At 44.1% G+C, this 19,077-nt stretch overlaps 1 long non-coding RNA gene across 1 annotated transcript in view; it reads left to right on the top strand.

The window, feature by feature from the left end:
- Positions 1–7,137: 7,137 nt before the first annotated feature.
- Positions 7,138–19,077, top strand: part of LOC124044232 — a 91,081-nt gene continuing 79,141 nt past the window's right edge. The window contains exons 1-2 of the long non-coding RNA XR_006840460.1: positions 7,138–7,516; positions 17,694–17,784. This is a non-coding gene — a long non-coding RNA (uncharacterized LOC124044232). The remainder of the gene's footprint in view (positions 7,517–17,693; positions 17,785–19,077) is intronic.

The following is a 19,077-nucleotide window of genomic DNA, read 5'->3' as shown; positions in this document are numbered from 1 at the left end:
TGGTTTGTACTGGGAGTATATCTGGTTTGTACTGGGAGTATATCTGGTTTGTACTGGGAGTATATCTGACCTGATGGTTTGCACTGGGAGTATATCTGGTTTGTACTGGGAGTATATCTGGTTTGTACTGGGAGTATATCTGGTTTGTACTGGGAGTATATCTGGTTTGTACTGGTGGTACTGTTATGTAATGTGTGAGACCTATTTGTTCCATAACTCTTTCTTTCTCTGTGGGGCCTCCAGAGAACAGAGGAATCACACACACACATACAGACGAGCACATGCACACATTCACACATTCACACATTCACACACATTCACACATTCACACATTCACACATTCACACATTCACACATTCACACATTCACACACATTCACACATTCACACATTCACACATTCACACATTCACACATTCACACACGCACACATTCACACATTCACATATTCACACATTCACACATTCACACATTCACACATTCACACACATTCACACATATCCACACATATACACACACCCCTCCTCTTGTGGAGAACCAGCCGAAACTTCCCACCAGCTATGTGAAGAATGTGATTATCACATATTTGTGTTGATTTTATTGCTGCGGGTTGCTCACAAAGCAAGGAGGAAACTAGATCAGGCAAACGCCCGATGCTAAGTGAGTGTGTGTGTGTGTGTGTGTGTGTGTGTGTGTGTGTGTGTGTGTGTGTGTGTGTGTGTGTGTGTGTGTGTGTGTGTGTGTGTGTGTGTGTGTGTGTGTGTGTGTGTGTGTGTGTGTGTGTGTGTGTGTGTGTGTGTGTGTGTGTGTGTGTGTGTGTGTGTGTGTGTGTGTGTGTGTATATATATATGTTAGTGGTAAATATGAGAGATTGTGTCTGTGAATTTGTTTGAGCTTTTTAAAAAACATTTAAACAGAAAGGCTCAGATTATGAAATACAAATACCTATGCCTTATACACACACACACACACACACACACACACACACACACACACACACACACACACACACACACACACACACACACACACACACACACACACACACACACACACACACACACACACACACACACACACACACACACACACACACACACACACACACACACACACGTGTCACCTTTTCTATACACACAGAGACTAACACACACACACTTATGTAGTCACATGTGCACTCAGCCACTGAGAACCATGCACCCACTCACCCCAACACCCACGCAACCACCCACACACTCACGTGCACAGACGAACACCCACCCGCCCACACGCCCACACACACTCATACACACTTGTTCATGCATCCACACACACACCCACCCAGGCGCCTGTCAAGCCCAGTGCATTCCAGAGCTCTCTAACACACAGTGTCTGAATGGAGGGGTGAATTTAGGGAATTTCAGCTGAAACGTGAGTACAAAAGCCAGGGGGACATTTAAGAGGCTTTAACTCCACCAGATTCATGGGAATCAGGAGAGGAACACACATAGGCACACACACACTCACAGACGCAGGGGCACACACACACACACACACACACACACACACACACACACACACACACACACACACACACACACACACACACACACACACACACACACACACACACACACACACACACACACACACACACACACACACACACAGAGAGAGAGAGAGAGATAGATAGAAGAAGGGGGCTACATTCCTGGTGAAAGAACAGGGATTAGAAGAATAATACTTCCACCCCACAACAGTAATGCAGGGTTTACCAACCGTCTCCTCGGGCCACCTAGACCTTTCACTTTTTTACCCTAAACCAGCATTACCTGATTCAATTGGTTAAAGGCTTGATGACTAGTTGACTAATGGAATCAGGTGTGCCAGTTTAGGGTCCAAATGTAAAACGTCTGGGAGAGCCCGAGGAGAGGGTTAGGAAAGCCTGGTCATCCATTGCACTAGACACTTTGGCCTGAATAGTAAAACCCTCTCTCGGACTGATACAAACACGTGTAGACTACTTAAAAAATATATAAAATAATAATCTCTAGTTTACATAAGATACAGCTGCAGAACTAGGAAATACCCCCAAATCACCACTTACCTCCAATGCATGATTTTTATGGCATGTCCTGCCTTGATTATTACAATGTGTTTTGCCGTTTCATAGCTGTCAGACAAACTGTGCAAAAAGTGAAATGAAATGTAACTTTAGGCATTAATTCCGTCTGGTTAAGGTTATGGTTATGGTTTGGGATAGGGTTCATCTTAAATGTAGACATTAAGTGGTTAAAGGAACATTTGACAATGCTGTTGCTCTTGCTGCGGGCGATTCCCTGATCCACCTCTACGCAGACGACACCATTCTATATACTTTCGGCCCGTCATTGGACACTGTGCTATCTAACCTCCAAACGAGCTTCAATGCCATACAACACTTCTTCCGAAGCGTCTGCTAAATGGCATATATTATTATTATTATTAAACGCTAGTAAAACCAAATGCATGCTTTTCAACCGATCGCTGCCTGCACCCGCATGCCCGACTAGCATCACCACCCTGGATGGTTCTGACCTTGAATATGTAGACATCTATAAGTACCTAGGTGTCTGGCTAGACTGTAAACTCTCCTTCCAGACTCATATCAAACATCTCCAATCGAAAATCAAATCAAGAGCCGGCTTTCTATTCCGCAACAAAGCCTCCTTCACTCACGCCGCCAAGCTTACCCTAGTAAAACTGACTATCCTACCGATCCTCGACTTCGGCGATGTCATCTACAAAATGGCTTCCAACACTCTACTCAGCAAACTGGATGCAGTCTATCACAGTGCCATCCGTTTTGTCACTAAAGCACCTTATACCACCCACCACTGCGACTTGTATGCTCTAGTCGGCTGGCCCTCGCTACATATTCATCGCCAGACCCACTGGCTCCAGGTCATCTACAAGTCCATGCTAGGTAAATCTCCGCCTTATGTCAGTTCACTGGTCCCAATGGCAACACCCATCCGTAGCACGCGCTCCAGCAGGTGTATCTCTCTGATCATCCCTAAAGCCAACACCTCATTTGGCCACCTTTCGTTCCAGTACTCTGCTGCCTGTGACTGGAACGAATTGCAAAAATCGCTGAAGTTGGAGACTTTTATCTCCCTCACTAACTTCAAACATCAGCTATCTGAGCAGCTAACCGATCGCTGCTGCTGTACATAGTCTATTGGTAAATAGCCCACCCATTTTCACCTACCTCATTCCCATACTGTTTTTATACTGTTTTTATTTATTTACTTTTCTGCTCTTTTGCACACCAATATCTCTACCTGTACATGACCATCTGATCATTTATCACTCCAGTGTTAATCTGCAAAATTGTAATTATTCGCCTACCTCATGCCTTTTGCACACATTGTATATAGACTCCCCCTTTTTTCTACTGTGTTATTGACTTGTTAATTGTTTACTCCATGTGTAACTCTGTGTTGTCTGTTCACACTGCTATGCTTTATCTTGGCCAGGTCGCAGTTGCAAATGAGAACTTGTTCTCAACTAGCCTACCTGGTTAAATAAAGGTGAAATAAAAAAATAAAAAATCTAAAATGATCAACTTCATATGCATCATCTCAAGCATCACTTCAACATCAACACATGTGAAAATGATGCGTTTCTATGTTTTGTAGTAAAGAAAATTCAAAGAAGTTAAGTGTTTCCAACGACATCATCAGGGTGCATCGTGTGATTTTAGCCAATTACTATTAGCCTACTAATTGCCGACTAGTTGTCTTCTAATTGCCTAATTATTACCAATTAAGTGTCTACTAATTGTCTACTTATTGCCTACTAATTGCCTACTAATTGCCTAAGTATTAGCTACTAATTTCCTAGTTATTGCCTACTTATTTCCGACTAATAGGGTTATGGTTAGGGTTAAAGCTTAGGGTTAGGGTTAGGGTTAAAGGTTAGGGTTAGGGTTAGGGTTAAAGGTTAGGGTTAGGGTTAAAGGTTAGGGTTAGTGATAGGATTAAAGGTTAGGGTTAGGGTTAGGATTAAAGGGTTAGGGTTAGGGTTAAAGGTTATGGGTAGGGTTAGGGTTAAAGGTTAGGGTTAGGGTTAAAGGTTAGGGTTAGTGATAGGATTAAAGGTTAGGGTTAGGGTTAAAGGTTAGGGTTAGTGATAGGATTAAAGGTTAGGGTTAGGGTTAGGATTAGGGTTAGGATTAGGGTTAGGGTTAGGATTAAAGGTTAGTGATAGGATTAAAGGTTAGGGTTATTGATAGTATTAAAGGTTAGGGTTAGTGATAGGATTACATTTTAGGGTTAGGGTTAGGATTAAAGGTTAGGATTAGGGTTAGGATTAAAGGTTAGGGTTAGGGTTAAAGGTTAGGGTTAGGGTTAGGATTAAAGGTTAGGGTTAGTGATAGGATTGAAGGTTAGGGTTAGGGTTAAAGGTTAGGGTTAGGGTTAGGATTAAAGGTTAGGGTTAGGATTAGGGTTAAAGGTTAGGGTTAGGGTTAGGATTAAAGGTTAGGGTTAGTGATAGGATTAAAGGTTAGGGTTAGTGATAGTTATTAAAGGTTAGGGTTAGTGATAGTTATTAAAGGTTAGGGTTAGAGATAGGATTAAAGGTTAGGGTTAGGGTTAGGGTTAGGATTAAAGGTTAGGGTTAGTGATATGATTAAAGGTTAGGGTTAGGATGAAAGGTTAGGGTTAGTGATAGGATTAAAGGTTAGGGTTAGTGATAGGATTAAAGGTTAGGTTTAGGGTTAAAGGTTAGGGTTAGGGTTGGGGTTAGGGTTTAAGTTAGGGTTAGAGGGTTAGGGTTAGGGTTAGGGTTAGTGATATGATTAAAAGTTAGGGTTAGTGATAGGATTAAAGGTTAGGGTTAGTGATAGGATTAAAGGTTAGGGTTAGGTTTAGGGTTAAATGTTAGGGTTAGGGTTGGGGTTAGGGTTTGAGTTAGGGTTAGAGGGTTAGGGTTAGGGTTAGGGTTAGGGTTAAAGGTTAGGGTTAGGGGTAAAGGTTAGGGTTAGTAATAGGTTTAAGGTTAGGGTTAAAGGTTAGGGTTAGGGTTAGGGTTAGGGTTAAAGGTTAGGGTTAGGGGTAAAGGTTAGGGTTAGGGTCAAAGGTTAGGGTTAGTGTTAAAGGTTAGGGTTAGGGTTAAAGGTTAGGGTTAGAGTTAAAGGTTAGGGTTAGTAATAGGTTAAAGGTTAGGGTTAGAGTTAAAGGTTAGGATTAGGGTTAAAGGTTAGGGTTAGTAATAGGGTTCAAATAGAAGAAGAACCTCCGATGCCCAGAGCCATAGGTCACAGTTCAACCCAAGGCCCAAGACCCATCCCCAACACTCAAGCTCGATGCCACAGTTCAAGCCCACAGTTCAAGCCCATCCCCAACACCCAAGCTCGATGCCACAGTTCAAGCCCATCCCCAACACCCGAGCTCGATGCCACAGTTCAAACCCATCCTCAAACCCATCTTCAAACCCATCCCCAACACCCTAGCTCGATGTGAGCCTTGTAGATGGTAAAAGACACCTTAGTCAGCGGTTGGAAATAATGCCACGCCGTGCCATGATTTCAACATTATAAATATGGCTGGAGAGAGAGAGAGAGAGAGAGAGAGAGAGAGAGAGAGAGAGAGAGAGAGAGAGAGAGAGAGAGAGAGAGAGAGAGAGAGAGAGAGCAGGAGAGAGAGAGAGAGAGAGAGAGAGCAGAGAGAGGGAGAGAGAGAGCAGAGAGAGACAGAGAGAGAGAGCAGGAGAGAGAGCAGGGAGAGAGAGAGAGAGAGAGAGAGAGAGAGAGAGAGAGAGAGAGAGAGAGAGAGAGAGAGAGAGAGAGAGAGAGACCAGGAGAGAGAGAGAGAGAGAGAGAGAGAGAGAGAGAGAGAGAGAGAGAGAGAGAGAGAGAGAGAGAGAGAGAGAGAGAGAGAGAGAGAGAGAGAGAGAGAGAGAGAGAGAGAGAGCGAGCAGGAGAGAGACAGAGAGAGAGAGCAGAGAGAGAGAGAGAGAGAGAGAGAGAGAGAGAGAGAGAGAGGGAGGGGGGAGAGAGAGAGAGAGAGAGAGAGAGAGAGAGAGAGAGAGAGAGAGAGAGAGAGAGAGAGAGAGAGAGAGAGAGAGAGAGAGAGAGAGAGAGAGAGAGAGAGAGAGAGACAGAGAGAGAGAGAGAGAGAGAGAGAGAGAGAGAGAGAGAGAGAGAGAGAGAGAGAGAGAGAGAGAGAGAGAGAGAGAGAGAGAGAGAGAGAGAGAGAGAGAGAGAGAGAGAGAGAGAGAGAGAGAGAGAGAGAGAGAGAGAGAGAGAGAGAGCAGAGAGAGAGAGAGAGAGCAGGGGGAGAGAGAGAGAGAGAGAGAGAGAGAGAGAGAGAGAGAGAGAGAGAGAGAGAGAGAGAGAGAGAGAGAGAGAGAGAGAGAGAGAGAGAGAGAGAGAGAGAGAGAGAGAGAGAGAGAGAGAGAGAGAGAGAGAGAGAGAGAGAGAGAGAGAGAGAGAGAGAGAGAGAGGGATGGAGGAGAGATGAGGAGGGATGGAGGAGAGATGAGGAGGGATGGAGGAGAGATGAGGAGGGATGGAGGAGGCGTGAAGGAGAGAGTAGAGATAGAGGAGAGATGAGGAGGGATGGAGGAGAGATGAGGAGGGATGGAGGAGAGACGAGGAGGGATGGAGGAGAGATGAGGAGGTGTGGAGGAGAGATGTGGAGGGATGGAGGAGAGACGAGGAGGGATAGAGGAGAGACGAGGAGGGATAGAGGAGAGACGAGGAGGGATATAGACTGGGGAAAGATTTGTGGTAATATATATGTTTTCAATTCCAAACTATTGACATTAGAATTACATTATGTGATATTATTATACATCTACACAGCCCAGTAGATCAGTCTAATACAAGTCTAATTCAAGGAACCAAATGTGGTTACATGGCTGACTGCAGGCTGTAGGCTAGTCATATTCTGGAAAACATGTAACCTTATCATTTCTTTCTGTAAAATCGTGTTATTCGGAAAAGTGGACTTTCCTGAAAACGTGCATGTGTCTGTGGACACGCGCACGCACTACACGCACACGGATCGCAGCAGGGACGGCCCCTGGTAAAAGGGGGATTTATTGCTAGCTGGGGGTCGTCGTCAGGGCGAGCGAGGGACGCGCCTATATACAGGCTGAGGTGAATGGGAAGCTATGCTGAAGCAGGAAACTCAGTGGCATTTCCGACCGATTCAGTATGCACACGGCGAAAAGCCCCGCGGCCAGTCAGCGATAAGGGGAGAGGGGAAATGACTTGCAGGAGTCGCAGATGACTGAGTGATGAGATCATTAAGTGCATTCGCGATGAGAAAGTCAGTTGAGAAAGTCAGTTGCTAGAGAAAGTATTTTTCAGCCTTTGGTGATGTTTTTTTGTTGTTGTCGCGTTCTGGTTTTTGTAGCATGTAACTGCGGAGTGTCGCGCCATGGAAAGGTGTCTGCAACCCCGGGCTCCCTCCTGCACGACTCTTGGCGTTTGCAACAGCAAGGAGCGGAAAGAGACATCTCGAGTTCGGGGAGACAGACAACCACAAGGTAAGCTACAGCTGTCGACTGTGTATATCATCTTAATACTTCGGATATATAGTATTGAGCCTATTGTTTTATTTGCTACGTTTTTTCACATTCATAAGATTGGTGTTTAGATAAGTGCCATTATTTTGTTAGGTCTACAGTTAGGCTATCATATTCTAGAGTTTGCATTGTGTGAAAGACCAGAAGAAGCATGGCATTGCAACAGTGTGTGGTCTGCCTTGGTTCTATCATTGTAGACTGTGCGTGCGTGTGTGTGCGCGCGTGCGTGCGTATGATCTCTGTGTGTGTTTTCCCTTTAAGTTGCTGGAGGAGGGGTGGTATGCAAGTCGAGCTAGATGTGTGTGTGTGTGTGTGTGAGGGGGGGAGAGATCTGAGAGTGTGGTTGGGTGCAGACAGGATCTCTGTGTGTGTTTTCCCTTCTTTGCGGGAGGAGGGGTGGTATGCGAGTCGTGCTGTGTGTGTGCGTGTGTGGGGTGGTATGCTAGCTGGGCTGGTGGGAATTCCTGTGTGTGTTTTGGAATGTGATTACCCCGGGGGAGACACCGTGAAAGAGAGAGAGAGAGAGGGAGGGAGAGAGAGAGAGAGAGAGAGAGAGAGAGAGAGAGAGAGAGAGAGAGAGAGAGAGAGAGAGAGAGAGAGAGAGAGAGAGAAAGCAGGAATAAACCAACATGATTTGATTCCATTAATGGTAGATGTGATATGACTGACTTACAGGTGACTTTTGTATTTCAAATAATGATAATAGTTATCAAATCAAAAGCAAATCAAATCAAATTGATTTATATAGCCCTTCGTACATCAGCTGATATCTCAAAGTGCTGTACAGAAACCCAGCCTAAAACCAACGGTGGCTAGGAAAAACTCCCTAGAAAGGCCAAAACCAAGGAAGAAACCTAGAGAGGAACCAGGCTATGTGGGGTGGCCAGTCCTCTTCTGGCTGTGCCGGGTGGAGATTATAACAGAACATGGCCAAGATGTTCAAATGTTCATAAATGACCAGCATGGTCAAATAATAGTAAGGCAGAACAGTTGAAACTGGAGCAGCAGCATGGCCAGTTGGACTGGGGACAGCAAGGAGTCATCATGTCAGGTAGTCCTGGGGCATGGTCCTGGGGCTCAGGTCCTCCGAGAGAGAGAAAGAAAGAAGGAGAGAATTAGAGAACACACACTTAGATTCACACAGGACACCGAATAGGACAGGAGAAGTACTCCAGATATAACAAACTGACCCTAGCCCCCCGACACAAACTACTGCAGCATAAATACTGAAGGCTGAGACAGGAGGGGTCAGGAGACACTGTGGCCCCATCCGAGGACACCCCCGGACAGGGCCAAACAGGAAGGATATAACCCCACCCACTTTGCCAAAGCACAGCCCCCACACCACTCGAGGGATATCTTCAACCACCAACTTACCATCCTGAGACAAGGCTGAGTATAGCCCACAAAGATCTCCGCCACGGCACAACCCAAGGGGGGGGCGCCAACCCAGACAGGATGACCACAACAGTGAATCAACCCACTGAGGTGACGCACCCCCTCCAGGGACGGCATGAGAGAGCCCCAGTAAGCCAGTGACTCAGCCCCTGTAATAGGGTTAGAGGCAGAGAATCCCAGTGGAAAGAGGGGAACCGGCCAGGCAGAGACAGCAAGGGCGGTTCGTTGCTCCAGAGCCTTTCCGTTCACCTTCCCACTCCTGGGCCAGACTACACTCAATCATATGACCCACTGAAGAGATGAGTCTTCAGTAAAGACTTAAAGGTTGAGACCGAGTTTGCGTCTCTGACATGGGTAGGCAGAGCTCTATAGGAGAAAGCCCTGCCTCCAGCTGTTTGTTTAGAAATTCTAGGGACAATTAGGAGGCCTGTGTCTTGTGACCGTAGCGTACGTGTAGGTATGTACGGCAGGACCAAATCAGAGCGATAGGTAGGAGCAAGCCCATGTAATGCTTTGTAGGTTAGCAGTAAAACTTTGAAATCAGCCCTTGCCTTGACAGGAAGCCAGTGTAGAGAGGCTAGCACTGGAGTAATATGATCAAAAAGAAAATCAGGATTCTAGCAGCCGTATTTAGCACTAACTGAAGTTTATTTAGTGCGTTATCCAGGTAGCCGGAAAGTAGAGCATTGCAGTAGTCTAACCTAGAAGTGACAAAAGCATGGATTAATTTTTCTGCATCATTTTTGGACAGAAAGTTTCTGATTCTTGCAATATTACGTAGATGGAAAAAAGCTGTCCTCGAAATGGTCTTGATATGTGCTTCAAAAGAGAGATCAGGGTCCAGAGTAACGCCGAGGTCCTTCACAGTTTTATTTGAGACGACTGTACAACCATTAAGATTAATTGTCAACAGAAGATCTCTTTGTTTCTTGGGACCTAGAACAAGCATCTCTGTTTTGTCCGAGTTTAATAGTAGAAAGTTTGCAGCCATCCACTTCCTTATGTCTGAAACACATGCTTCTAGCGAGGGCAATTTTGGAGCTTCACCATGTTTCATTGAAATGTACAGCTGTGTGTCATCCGCATAGCAGTGAAAGTTAACATTATGTTTTCGAATAACATCCCCAAGAGGTAAAATGTATAGCGAAAACAATAGTGGTCCTAAAACGGAACCTTGAGGAACACCGAAATTTACAGTTGATTTGTCAGAGGACAAACCATTCACAGAGACAAACTGATATCTTTCCGACAGATAAGATCTAAACCAGGCCAGAACATGTCCGTGTAGACCAATTTGGGTTTCCAATCTCTCCAAAAGAATGTGGTGATCGATGGTATCAAAAGCAGCACTAAGGTCTAGGAGCACGAGGACAGATGCAGAGCCTCGGTCCGATGCCATTAAAATGTCATTTACCACCTTCACAAGTGCCGTCTCAGTGCTATGATGGGGTCTAAAACCAGACTGAAGCATTTCGTATACAAGTATCATAATCCATCATCATATCATTGTGAGATATAATTACAATAAAAAAGCAGTTCAAGGAACTAAGCAAGTATTAGAGTGTGTGTGTGTGTGTGTGTGTGTGTGTGTGTGTGTGTGTGTGTGTGTGTGTGTGTGTGTGTGTGTGTGGGGGGGATCTGAGATTGTGGTTGGGTGCAAACCATTTGTAACAGGTCAGGTGTTTGAAAGGACATTTAACCATTGGTCCAATTGGTCAAGTGTTTAAAATGACATTTAACCATTGGTCCAATTGGTCAGGTGTTTGAAAGGACATTTAACTATTGGTCCAATTGGTCAAGTGTTTGAAAGGACGTTTAACCATTGGTCCAATTGGTCAGGTGTTTAAAAGGACATTTAACCATTGGTCCAATTGGTCAGGTGTTTGAAAGGACGTTTAACCATTGGTCCAATTGGTCAGGTGTTTAAAAGGACATTTAACCATTGGTCCAATTGGTCAGGTGTTTGAAAGGACATTTAACCATTGGTCCAATTGGTCAGGTGTTTGAAAGGACATTTAACCATTGGTCCAATTGGTCAAGTGTTTGAAAGGACGTTTAACCATTGGTCCAATTGGTCAGGTGTTTTTAAAGGACGTTTAACCATTGGTCCAATTGGTCAGGTGTTTGAAAGGACGTTTAACCATTGGTCCAATTGGTCAGGTGTTTAAAAGGACATTTAACCATTGGTCCAATTGGTCAGGTGTTTGAAAGGACGTTTAACCATTGGTCCAATTGTTCAGGTGTTTAAAGGACATTTAACACTTGACCTGTTACAAATGGTTTGTTACTTATTTCAAATGGTTTTATGCAAAGACTGCTATTCCTCTGTCTTCAGAGTAGAAGATCAAGGGGCAATGCAGTTCAAATTGTGCTTTTTTTAATGATATTTCCACACTTTTAGATCGAAAAAACACTGAAACTGTGAAAATAATGTGCCCTTTAGTATAAGACCTGTCTAAAAACAAGTTTTTGGCCCAGATGATGACATTACAATCTGATATAATTATAATAGACCAATGACAGTTTATCTTGATGTGCATATATCCTCCTACACGGTTGTTGGCCCTGCCCTGTCATATTGACATTCCATTCCTCATTGTTGGCAGCATGCACTTATGCTACCAAAGACCAAAATATATCTGTATTTAGGCTTACTTCCACTTTAACCTTTCACTGCAGTGGGCTAAATCATGGCCACAGTTTCTTGGTAGTCTTAAAAACATCTCACAGATATTGTTATGGGCTTACTTTATTTTTTAATGAATTATGAAATCATGAAAAATATGAGAAACATTCCACCCATGATGCCACTAGAGGGCGATTTGATCAATTGACTGCATTAACAGGCTACAGCAATGAACCAAAGCAGAATAGATGTGCAGTAGCTGTCTGCAAAGCAACAATTGTTTCTTAGGCAGTGGATTTGCTAGCAGCATCCTTCATCAAATTTCTTTCCCAACAAGCAGCAGCAGTCAACAGCAACGTTTCAAAAAGTACATCTCAAGATAGTTATTCTTCTAGCTAACTATTATTATTAAAAGCAAAGGACATTATATTGTTGTGCTGCTGCTAGCTAACGTTAGCTTAGCTAGTTAGCTAGCTACTATTCTCGACCGCAACTAGGATAGCTAGCTAGCTAGCTACTGACCTGATATTTATATTAACATAGGGTACCTGTAGCTAGCCTAGCTACATAAAAAGTGATATCAGAATCGTAAAAGGGAAACGCTGCCCTAGTGCCAAGGTAGAAGGTGCCTTCTCACAATGTAAACAATGTTCCTGCATAGCCAGCTACACTTTTCCTCTATGTTTGTTTATTTATTTGTTTGTTTATTTGGATCCCCATTTGCAAATGGTGGAAGAGTGTTTTCTGTTTTTCTCCTGCAAAATCTCTTGAATGGTAGGAGCTATAATTAAAAAATAAATATTTTTTTTGAACCTTTTATTTAACTAGGCAAGTCAGTTAAAGAACACATTCTTATTTACGGCCTACACCAGCCAAACCCAGGCAACGCTGGGCCAAATGTTTGCCGCCCAATCACGTCCACTTGTGATACAGCCTGGAATCAAACCAGGGTGTCTGTAGTGACATCTGAAGCACTGAGATGCAGTGTCTTAAACCGCTGTGCCACTCGGGAGCCCGGAAGCTACTGTTATTAGCTGTGTGCTAATATTGCCCCATTCCTGAATGCTAAGATTCTCAGGAACACTAATCTGTTTTCCTTTACAATGCTCTCAAGCTGTGCAGGGTTCGTTAGAGCAGAGAGTGGACATGACCGGGCATAATCAGACTGGGGAGGACAGCACCACATAATTGAACGCATTTATGTTATTTTCTACACAAAATGATTGCCTGGTGATCTTCTGATCACTTCACATTAACTTTCTGAATATTCCAGTCACTTCAAATCATATGTCCTTCAGACTGAAATGCTGTCAAAGTACTGTCATACTGTCTGACAAAGTACTGTCTGACAAAGTACTCACTGACTGTCTGACAAAGTACTCTCTGACTGTCTGACAAAGTACTCTCTGACTGTCAGACAAAGTACTCCCTGACTGTCAGACAAAGTACTCTCAGACTGTTAGGCAAAGTACTGCCAGACTGTCTGACAAAGTACTGTCTGACAAAGTACTGCCAGACTGTCTGACAAAGTACTGTCAGACTGTCAGACAAAGTACTGTCAGACTGTCAGACAAAGTACTGCCAGACTGTCTGACAAAGTACTGTCAGACTGTCAGACATAGTACTGCCAGACTGTCAGACAAAGTACTGTCAGGCTGTCAGACATAGTACTGCCAGACTGTCAGACAAAGTACTGCCAGACTGTCAGACAAAGTACTGCCAGACTATCAGACAAAGTACTGCCAGACTGTCAGACAAAGTACTGTCAGACTGTCAGACAAAGTACTGCCAGACTGTCTGACAAAGTATTGTCAGACTGTCTGACAAAGTACTGCCAGACTGTCAGACAAAGTACTGTCAGACTGTCTGACAAAGTACTGCCAGACTGTCAGACAAAGTACTGTCAGACTGTCAGACAAAGTACTGCCAGACTGTCTGACAAAGTACTGCCAGACTGTCTGACAAAGTACTCCCTGACTGTCTGACAAAGTACTGCCAGACTATCAGACAAAGTACTGTCAGACAAAGTACTGCCAGACTGTCAGACAAAGTACTGTCAGACAAAGTACTGCCAGACTGTCAGACAAAGTACTGTCAGACAAAGTACTGCCAGACTGTCAGACAAAGTACTGTCAGACTGTCAGACAAAGTACGGCCAGACTGTCTGACAAAGTACTGTCAGACTGTCAGACAAAGTACTGCCAGACTGTCAGACAAAGTACTGCCAGACTGTCAGACAAAGTACTGCCAGACTGTCAGACAAAGTACTGCCAGACTGTCTGACAAAGTACTGTCAGACAAAGTACTTCCAGACTGTCAGACAAAGTACTCTCTGACTGTCAGACAAAGTACTGTCAGACAAAGTACTCTCTGATTGTCAGACAAAGTACTGCCAGACTGTCAGACAAAGTACTGTCAGGCAAAGTACTGTCAGGCAAAGTACTGCCAGACTGTCAGACAAAGTACTGTCAGACAAAGTACTGTCAAACAAAGTACTGCCAGACTGTCAGACAAAGTACTGCCAGACTGTCAGACCAAGTACTGTCAGGCAAAGTACTGCCAGGCTGTCAAACAAAGTACTGTCAGGCAAAGTACTGCCAGACTGTCTGACAAAGTACTGTCTGACAAAGTACTGTCAGGCAAAGTACTGCCAGACTGTCTGACAAAGTACTGTCTGACAAAGTACTGTCTGACAAAGTACTGTCTGACTGTCTGACAGAGTACTCCCTGACTGTCAGACAAAGTACTCCCTGACTGTCAGACAAAGTACTGCCAGACTGTCAGACAAAGTACTGCCAGACTGTCAGACAAAGTACTGCCAGACTGTCAGACAATGTACTCCCTGACTGTCAGACAAAGTACTGCCAGACTGTCAGACAAAGTACTGTCAGACAATGTACTCTCTGACTGCCAGACAAAGTACTCCCTGACTGTCAGACAGAGTACTCCCTGACTGTCAGACAAAGTACTGCCAGACTGTCAGACAAAGTACTGTCAGACAATGTACTCTCTGACTGTCAGACAAAGTACTGTCAGACAAAGTACTGCCAGACTGTCAGACAAAGTACTGTCAGACAATGTACTCTCTGACTGTCAGACAAAGTACTGTCAGACAAAGTACTGTCAGACTGTCAGTCAAAGTACTGCCAGACTGTCTGTCAAAGTACTGCCAGACAGTCAGGCAAAGTACTGTCAGACAAAGTACTCTCTGACTGTCAGACAAAGTACTCCCTGACTGTCAGACAAAGTACTGTCAGGCAAAGTACTGTCAGGCAAAGTACTGCCAGACTGTCAGACAAAGTACTGTCAGACAAAGTACTGTCAAACAAAGTACTGCCAGACTGTCAGACAAAGTACTGCCAGACTGTCAGACCAAGTACTGTCAGGCAAAGTACTGCCAGGCTGTCAAACAAAGTACTGTCAGGCAAAGTACTGTCAGACTGTCTGACAAAGTACTGTCTGACAAAGTACTGTCAGGCAAAGTACTGCCAGACTGTCTGACAAAGTACTGTCTGACAAAGTACTGTCTGACAAAGTACTGTCTGACTGTCTGACAGAGTACTCCCTGACTGTCAGACAAAGTACTCCCTGACTGTCAGACAAAGTACTGCCAGACTGTCAGACAAAGTACTGCCAGACTGTCAGACAAAGTACTGCCAGACTGTCAGACAATGTACTCCCTGACTGTCAGACAAAGTACTGCCAGACTGTCAGACAAAGTACTGTCAGACAATGTACTCTCTGACTGCCAGACAAAGTACTCCCTGACTGTCAGACAGAGTACTCCCTGACTGTCAGACAAAGTACTGCCAGACTGTCAGACAAAGTACTGTCAGACAATGTACTCTCTGACTGCCAGACAAAGTACTGTCAGACAAAGTACTGCCAGACTGTCAGACAAAGTACTGTCAGACAATGTACTCTCTGACTGTCAGACAAAGTACTGTCAGACAATGTACTCCCTGACTGTCAGACAAAGTACTGCCAGACTGTCAGACAAAGTACTGCCAGACAATGTACTCTCTGACTGTCAGACAAAGTACTGTCAGACAAAGTACTGCCAGACTGTCAGACAAAGTACTGTCAGACAATGTATTCCCTGACTGTCAGACAAAGTACTGCCAGACTGTCAGACAAAGTACTCTCTGACTGTCAGACAAAGTACTGTCAGACAAAGTACTCCCTTGTGTATAGTAATGTCACTATTGGAGAAAGCTGGTGATGACAATGTAGATAAAAGCACTAGGTATTTAACTTTCTACCATCGATCACTACTCTGGTGCCGCTCTGGACCTCCTACCTGATTATGTTTAGCTAACACCCTCTAACTTTCACCATCATCTGGTTTCATCCCACAGGAACACCTTACAGAGCTTTAGCACATGTAAAACAATAACTTGAGAAGATACTTCTCAAATTTGTATCCCTGCGCCCACACAATCGGACTGAGCTTTTCAGTGACCCAAGGAGGCTCAGGGAAATAAATGATAAAAAATGTATTTTGAGGTAAAAACCAAAATAAACATATAGTTATTTATTTGACATGAAGTGATGATTTAGAAAAACATTTATAAAGACATCATGGGGGCTTTAATATTGAAACCATGCAACAGCCAGGGGACATCTGTGAGACACCTGCAACAGTCTCATGTCCCAGACACCACGTGATTATACAACAGCCAGGGGACATCTGTGAGACACCTGCAACAGTCTCATGTCCCAGACACCACGTGATTATACAACAGCCAGGGGACATCTGTGAGACACCTGCAACAGTCTCATGTTCCAGACACCATGTGATTATACTACAGCCAGGGGACATCTGTGAGACACCTGCAACAGTCTCATGTCCCAGACACCACGTGATTATACAACAGCCAGGGGACATCTGTGAGACACCTGCAACAGTCTCATGTTCCAGACACCATGTGATTATACTACAGCCAGGGGACATCTGTGAGACACCTGCAACAGTCTCATGTCCCAGACACCATGTGATTATACAACAGCCAGGGGACATCTGTGAGACACCTGCAACAGTCTCATGTCCCAGACACCACGTGATTATACAACAGCCAGGGGACATCTGTGAGACACCTGCAACAGTCTCATGTCCCAGACACCACGTGATTATACAACAGCCAGGGGACATCTGTGAGACACCTGCAACAGTCTCATGTTCCAGACACCATGTGATTATACTACAGCCAGGGGGGGACATCTGTGAGACACCTGCAACAGTCTCATGTCCCAGACACCACGTGATTATACAACAGCCAGGGGACATCTGTGAGACACCTGCAACAGTCTCATGTTCCAGACACCATGTGATTATACTACAGCCAGGGGACATCTGTGAGACACCTGCAACAGTCTCATGTCCCAGACACCATGTGATTATACAACAGCCAGGGGACATCTGTGAGACACCTGCAACAGTCTCATGTCCCAGACACCACGTGATTATACTACAGCCAGGGGACATCTGTGAGACACCTGCAACAGTCTCATGTCCCAGACACCATGTGATTATACTACAGCCAGGGGACATCTGTGAGACACCTGCAACAGTCTCATGTCCCAGACACCACGTGATTATACAACAGCCAGAGGGACTTGAATTGTAAGATTTTAACATTTACCAAAGACACATTATGAAATACACAATATGAAAAAAATAGCCTCCATCTATTTATAATAGAACAAAATCAAGATGGTTTATACCTAAATGTTTCTTAAAACATTTTATGAGTTTCTTCATCTAGTCATAGAGAATGGGCCATTTTAAATGATGTAAAACAGTGTTTTCCTCACATAAGTGGACAGATGATGAGGTATGGGTTGTGTTTGGGTTGTTCCCTGGAGGAGCTAACTAATTGTTGGAACTAGATGGGGAACTGGAAGGACAGAGACTGCCCACAGTCGCCCACACACGAATGTTACATATTCCAATGAGCAATCTGGTCCGTTGGTATACCAAGACACTTCACACGATGGGAATTGATTATGCAAGTGATTGTGAACATAAACAAGTCTGTTTTTTGTTAAATAATTCCAGAACATCTCATTATAATATTATGTATTATATAATGTTCTCTATTGCCTGTTTTTCAGAAGCTGAAATCGCCATGGTGAAGCTGATTGACAAGGTGAAGATGATTGACAAGTTGGAGATGATTGACATTGGTCATCCATTCTTCTACCGGTAAGATACTGGTCATTCCATCTGTCATACAGAGCTTCTAGAGGAATAACGTTGTCCTGTGTGTTCAGGCCCTCCGATGTAGACCCAAACATCTTGATTCCTAAAAGCTATACCTGTAATAGATTTTACTATTGTCTTCAAAGAGGGAAAATATCTGTGGAAGTACTGTACCAATCTAGCTCTCTCCCGAAACATTCATTCACTTTCACTTGCTGACTTTCTGTATCTATTTAGTGAATTAGTTCACAATTTCTACAGTTTTGGGTCGAGGATGTTCAATGTCTAATTCAGTCCAAGGGTTGCACTTACATTCAGAGGATCCCCTACTCATTATCTCATTATTTCATTCTGTCATTCTCTGTGTTCTCATTCTATCATTCTCTCAGTTCTCTCATTCTTTCACTCTGTCATTCTCTGTGTTCTCATTCTATCATTCTCTCAGTTCTCTCATTCTTTCATTCTGTCATTCTCTGTGTTCTCATTCTATCATTCTCTCAGTTCTCTCATTCTTTCACTCTGTCATTCTCTGTGTTCTCATTCTATCATTCTCTCAGTTCTCTCATTCTTTCACTCTGTCATTCTCTGTGTTCTCATTCTATCATTCTCTCAGTTCTCTCATTCTTTCATTCTGTCATTCTCTGTGTTCTCATTCTATCATTCTCTCAGTTCTCTCATTCTTTCACTCTGTCATTCTCTGTGTTCTCATTCTATCATTCTCTCAGTTCTCTCAGTTCTTTCAATCTGTTCTTCATCTGTTTTAACATAATACCTTCTACAGTGTGTCTAATCATCAGATCATAAGTCGTGAATCTTGAATTCTTTTGAGAGGGACTGGATGCTATTTAGCTCTGGCAATAAAAGCTATCTGAGTGATTTAGCTCCTGTGAGTACATGTCTACCAAGAAGGACAGCAGAGGACTAATGGTTTGTCTGAATGTGAACTGAATTCAAAAGGCATAGTGATTCGCACAGTTCACACACACACACACACACACACACACACACACACACACACACACACACACACACACACACACACACACACACACACACACACACACACACACACACACACACACACACACACACACACACACACACACACACACACACACACACACACACACACACACACACACACACTCAGCCCACACACTCCCCCGTGTTTCCCCTGCCTCTGCTCTCCTCAGGTGTAAGACACATGACATTAAAGGGGAGCTCTCAGTGTGGGTTCCTCATGTGGGTAGAGTGTATGTATGTGTGTGTGTGTCTGTGTGGGAGAGAGAATGAAAG

This window comes from Oncorhynchus gorbuscha, linkage group LG09 (assembly GCF_021184085.1).
Source record: "Oncorhynchus gorbuscha isolate QuinsamMale2020 ecotype Even-year linkage group LG09, OgorEven_v1.0, whole genome shotgun sequence".
In the NCBI taxonomy this organism is placed as follows: Eukaryota; Metazoa; Chordata; class Actinopteri; order Salmoniformes; family Salmonidae; genus Oncorhynchus; species Oncorhynchus gorbuscha.
This window is presented reverse-complemented; position numbering and strand designations above follow the sequence as displayed.